Source organism: Ammospiza nelsoni, chromosome 9 (genome assembly GCF_027579445.1).
Source record: "Ammospiza nelsoni isolate bAmmNel1 chromosome 9, bAmmNel1.pri, whole genome shotgun sequence".
Classification (NCBI taxonomy): domain Eukaryota; kingdom Metazoa; phylum Chordata; class Aves; order Passeriformes; family Passerellidae; genus Ammospiza; species Ammospiza nelsoni.
The window spans coordinates 22381991-22388249 of NC_080641.1; the positions used below are offsets into that span (position 1 = coordinate 22381991).

The 6259-nt window shown below is 38.1% G+C and overlaps 1 protein-coding gene across 1 annotated transcript in view; it reads right to left on the bottom strand.

The window, feature by feature from the left end:
- The window catches only part of RPF1 (ribosome production factor 1 homolog), a 63046-nt gene that overhangs the window by 12094 nt on the left and 44693 nt on the right, over positions 1-6259 (bottom strand). The gene's annotated exons all lie outside the window — the stretch shown is intronic.

Genomic DNA, 6259 nt, shown 5'->3' on the forward strand with positions numbered 1-6259 from the left:
GCTCCCAGAATCTAGGTGAGTTAACCTGAACAATGTGCATTATAGGATAGTTAAGTGCAGGTTTATATTGCTAGGAAAGAAAAATGTAATTTATTTACCTGAGGGAGGGCTGCATCATGAAAAGGAGTGATGCAGAAATGCAGTTAGGGACACACAGAAATGCCATCCTTGTGAACAAATGTGGGGAGCACTGCTGCAATGGGGATTTTGTTGTTGGAACAGTAGGACTTGCCCTGATACTGAGACAAAAACTGAGAAACTGGTTAAGCAAAACTATGTGATTCCTTTGGGATCTAGAAACCCTTTTTACAAAAGAGACTTAAAAAGCTTCATCTCTTTGGCCCATCAATGAATCAGGGAAGAACTAACTCACCTGAAATTACATAAAAAAAAGAGAATAATCATAGAAATCTTCAGTTTAACAGACAAATCTTTTAGAAGATGCAACATTTAAAAACTGAGTCAAGAGATCTTTTTTGATTGAAACCAAAATCAAAACAAACAGAAAACCCCTTGGATTAACTAAGCCCTAGGAAAAAAATTGATAGATAGGCCTGTGAAGTATTCTTTTTCACATGAAAACTTTAAACCAAGGTGGTGGATTTTTTCCCAAAGGATACATCCCTCAATCCAATTATCACCTGTACCATGCAAAAGGTCAGGCTGGAGACTTGTGGTGCTTTCTTCTGGCCTGAAAACCCATGATGCTATAAAAACTCAAAATGAAGTAGAAAAAGCCCTTTCAAATGTTTTATAAGAATGGTAGAATATCTTCCATAATATTCATATGGTAGGGGGTTAGACACTGCAATGAATGGACTTTAAAATCATTTAACAGGCTACATTTTAGCTACATTAAAGTTGGGGTTTTTTTCCTGTCTTTATTTCTATATTTTGATTAATAGTCATTAGAATTGCAGTATTTCTTTTATTTAAGCTACCAAGCCCCTTTCCCCCTGATAAGGTTTTCTTTCTTTATTGGTTTATCAAATCATTTAAGACTGATAATTCAATGTTGTGTGTTCACCTCAGGATAACTTTCTGGAAAGCATATTTTGTATTTGGCAGTGATCATAAAAAACATCAAAAGCAAAATTATTGAAGCTAATAAAAACAAATGCTAGTGCAAGTAGTAGTTCCAAAATGTGTAGACAGACTGGTGGGCTAATGTGAAGATTTACGAGATTTCTTTCTCTATTATGTTACAAACTCTCACTAACTGTATTTTTTATTTATGTGCTGATAAATTATGCACATTCTTTTGGACATTTAAAAGTGCTAATCACAAAACAGCAAAGATAAAAGCAATGTAAGACATTTATCTTGGAACGTATAATCCCAGTGTAAGATAAACTCTTTTTTTCCAGCATGCATATGTAGCTCTTATTACTGAAACTCAAGCTGCACATAATTATTGGTAACAGAAAAACACTGGCGTTTACCTCCCACACACAGAGCCACACCTTACCCTCCAGGAAATCCAGAGAGCTTCCTAAGAATTATTTCTAGCTGTGGCCTAGATTTCAGCCTCTTTTGTATAATTTTGCAGTGGAAGCTTGTGAGAGCCAATCCTGACTGGTGCACAGGGTTTGACTGAACAAAGAAATGAAACTCATAATGAGATTTGGCCTTACATTGGACCTTTTATCACAGGATTTCTTCTGCTTGGTCTGCACGGTTCAACAAGTTTGATGCTTTACCCAGCACAGACTGATGCTGGAGACAATCTCTGTTCTCTGCAGTAAGAGACAGAGGACAGAATTAAAAGCACATTTCAGTAAAAGTTACATACAAATTGACAAGGAAGGATTAACTAAAATAATATTTCCTTTGTCTGTATTTCCAAATTGATCACTTTTTTTCTCCTGTTTGGAAAAATACTTTATTTCCTAAGCTTGCATGGAATTATTTATGAAAGAGAAGGCATGGCAGGAGAGAGTTAGACTCAGTGGTTCAAACCCTGTTTTTTTATTTCATCAGGTGACTTTTAGATACATCTGGAAAGAAATGGCAGCATTCAATCTGATCCCAGAATTGTATCCATCAGCTGACAATGCATCTGGCCATGGCCTCTGTCCTTCAGCCTCACATGGAAATGTGCAGTACTGTAGTGCCAGTATGGGACTCAGGAGATCTGTCCTGTCCCCAGTCTCTTTCTTCACAAATACTTTGTGGTAATCTCTGATACATCCCTTTGAACCTTATTCTTCTACAAAATCACTGAGAGAGCCTTTTTGCCATATACAAATAAAGAAGCAGAATATATATTTCAGAAAGAACAAAGGCCCAGCAAATCTCCTAGGAAGTCCTCTGCTGGGAAGGAATTTTATCAGATCACAATTGCTGCTTCTCTGCCATGGTGATCAGAATATGGAAAGTAACTCTTGATTGCCCAAGGAAGTAAATATTGAGAAAGGATAAAGAGATTTATACTTCATCTTTATCTGGTACCAATGCAAGGAAAGGTGGAATGTTGTTCAGGATCTGGGTCCTAGATTCAAAAGAGTGATGAAAAATTAGAAGGATTTCATAGAGTAGAGATGAGACATGATTAAAGGATACTCTCCTTCGAATGTGGGGTTCAAGAAGTTCCACCTAGTTAGTTTATCAAAGAGAAAGTTAATGGGGGCCCTTTATGTACCATTCTATGGTGTAAATATTCATTTAAAAATCCATGCCTTAGCTCAGGCAGACAAAGATCCAAGACCTGCAATCTTAATTTATAGTTACCCATAATTAACCATTGAGAGGGTTACTAAGAATTATAGTAAATTTCCTGTTGATATTTATATCAAGATATATGTGCCCCCCTTAGATGATACAATCTAGTTGGGACAGGATGAGTTCAGGAAAATCTGTTCTCCATTATGCCAGAAGTCAGACTAGAAGATCACACAGGTCATATCAGGTTTTCTAATCTGTTAATTAGATAGTTTATATAAATTCAGTTTAGTTGGGTCTGTGTTTTTAATAAGCAGTGTCTTTAATGGTTCATGCTTGATTGCAGCCTCACGTAATCTCAGTTGGTTCTTACTGTTTGTGTGTGGTGGGACTCTGTCATTCTAGCAGCACCTCCACCTTCATCCTCAAGTGTTGCATCATTAGCTTGTTACACAGCCTGCAGGCTTGATACTGCTGATATGACACCAACCTCAAAATCATTTAGAGATGGAGTGATGGCATTGCTGGAGATCCAAACAAAACTGCTCCAGATCCTGCACACAAGTTATTTATCAAGACCAAATTCTGTTGTACATTTTTTAAATCTTAAGTAGAATATACTGCTCAGATGATTGTAGTCTCTTTACAGGTCTTTGATGAGGATTTTTAGCATGTCATTCAAGATTTTTTTTAAATAAATAAATGTATAATTTTTCAAGTTTTTATCCAGGCTGAAGCTAATATTTAATTAAAAGTTCTGTTCTCACTTGTTCTTTCAGCCGTATTTTGCTCAGTAGTTCTGGGAAGAGCCTGCTTCCCTGACAAGGATTAACCACACCTGTTGGACATGCTGTTGTTTCTCTGGGCACCCCTTCAGCTTTGCACAGAAAGCAGCACATCTTTAGCTCTTTCTCATCAGGAAGCAGTCCATCCTTTAGGGGACACTAAAATTTCCTTTCCTTTGGGCTCAGGATCTTTCATTCCATCAAGTGTGTTGGCAGAAATTAAAAGGGATACCTCTGTTGTTTCAGGTGAGATGTCAGTGCAATGCCCTCACCCACTGGCTGAGTTTCTAGGTATTATTCTGCTTTGGGAAGAAGCAGGCACTCCACAGCTCTGCAGTTCAAAACTCTTTGAAAAGTGCTGTTCCCTTCCTGTTTACATTCATAAATTGTTTCCGTTTTTCTCATTTCAAAAAGCAAGCTGCAGAAGAATATCCTCTTCACTCTTTTTGTTGTGCCATGGTTTGATGCCAGTTAAGCTCCTGCTAACTTCCTGAACCCTCTGACCTTTAAGTACTTCTTGCTTTTCCAAGAACTTTTAACAGCCACTGCCTAAAATGTCAATGCTACTGGATGTTCCAGTGTAGTCTCAAAGCAGGCTTCCACCTGCTGTGATTTGGAAAAGACATTGCATATGTCCATTACATATCCACAGCACAACACTGTGTGCAGAAACCAAGCTATGTACTGAGGGTGAAAAGCATTTCACCAGGTTTTGAGAAAACCCTTGTAACTAAGCCTAGGTAAAGGCTCAGCATGAAGCTGGGATAATCTTGTGACTAATAACAGGTCAAACTCAGAAAAATTGTTCAGCAGCAGAACTGCTGTAGTGTACTGGAAGGGCACCCACAGAAGGAAGGAAAGGAACCATTTGAGTCTGTTAATATAAGATACTCTTTATCCCTCCACCTGTAGGCACACATCTTATCTGTAGCACTCCTGCATATCCTAGATCAAATGAAGAGCCATCATACTTCAGGGAGCGAAGCACTTTTGAATGCTGTATTTCACAATACCAGAGCTCTGCAGGTGTACATTTCTTTTTATATATAGTGTGTTCATACATCCATGTACAAGACTTACTGGAACCCTTTTCTGTATTAAGCTATCTGGGACAGGGAGCTATATAGAAGTACTCCTTCTGGGAGTATCCAAATCAGGAAATTCAAAGCACTAACAGATACAAACCCGTATCAGCAGTGAAATAAATAGCAGGGGTGGTTTTCTTTAAGAACAAAAGCATGTATTCTAATTGAGAATATTGGCTAACTGTCTATGTGTGAAATACTTTAAAGGCTTGTGCCTTTGAATGTATTAGGTCCAATTTCTAAGGCTATTGAGAATTTGCCAACTGTGTAATTTTCATCTGTAATTATGACAGATTACTGTCAGAAAAGCTGACTTTCATTTTTGAAGGCAATTCCTGAGAAGATACTGAAAAAACCAGACTCACCCTCAGTGATGAACCTTTCACAGATTCTTCTGACAAAGTAATGCTGGTAAGATAATAGCTTTGCTAGAGAGCTTTTGAAAACTGGTCTCTCAAGCTTAGAAAATCTGTGTGAAGAAAGTAATAGTTATCATTCAAACCTGACGCCAGACTCTAATTAATACTTCAAACACAACACAACAACAGGATTTTTTTTTAATCTCCTTGGTACACTGCAGTAGCCACACCTACATCCTTTTAGAGGAAACATATTTTTCTTCTCCTGGCTACTTTGCACAAATATGTATTAATTTGTTCAGCGCACTCATAAATTTGTTAGGAGTTTGGCTCTTCTAATTTTTACTCTGTTCATCTTATTACTTTATGCAGTACTACATTTAAATTAAACTGGACTTCAAATGCTGTGGGCCCTTGCAACTTCCCCTGCTTAGGAAAGACACCTTGTTTATGGTAGAAGTGGTAAGGGCCACAAAGCTGCTCAGTGTCACTTTGCCTTTACCACACTGCTCTAACTAAGCCAATCAGACCAGCTGCGCTCAGCAGTGTTGTGTTCAGGGGTGTCACTCGATCCCACAAAGCCCTGGCCTCATATTCCCAGAGGAGACAGGGACCATGAAATACAGATGAGTTTCTTATCTGAAATACAGTGTTTCACCTTTCCTGTACTATCTGTCTCACTGAGAGTCATTTCAGATGGACTACCAAGCTAAACCCACAGACTCAAATAGCATTGTTCTATGATTCTCAAAGCAGCCAAACCACATGCTCTGCTCCTCCTTTCTTAGGCTGATTATATATGTGCTGGTAGTGAACAATAAGGGCACTGAAACCCAGAGGAATTTAGCATTAAACAAATATTACATTTTATTATAAAAAAAGTATTGAAATCCCAAGTTCTCTGTACCTGCAGGATCCTGAGGAGTGCTTGCTCTTTCAAAAAACCCCAGCTGTATATTTTGACATATAATATGGGTCTGACTTGTAAAGAGCACAAGTTTTGAAATGTTCTTATAGTTTTGCAGGAGAGGCTTCAGATTCCTTAAGAAATTTAATGTATGGAAAACATGCATAAACTTGTATTTTGTAGTCATATTTGTGGCTTTAATAAAGGTTGTCCACAGAACTCTTTACACTCAGAAACACAAAATCACTGCTGTATGGAACACAGACAAGCAAACGTGCTAAACACATCTCTTTTAAAGGGGCTTTTCTGAAAGTGCTTGCCATTGCTTTCCTGATATGGCTGCAGTGGTCTGGGGGTGCAGACACCATACAAAACATGAAATATAATTAGAAATTGATGGAGGGGGCTTAGTTAGGGTACACACTCCCATGGAACATTTTCCTACTGTTCTTTGGAATCTGG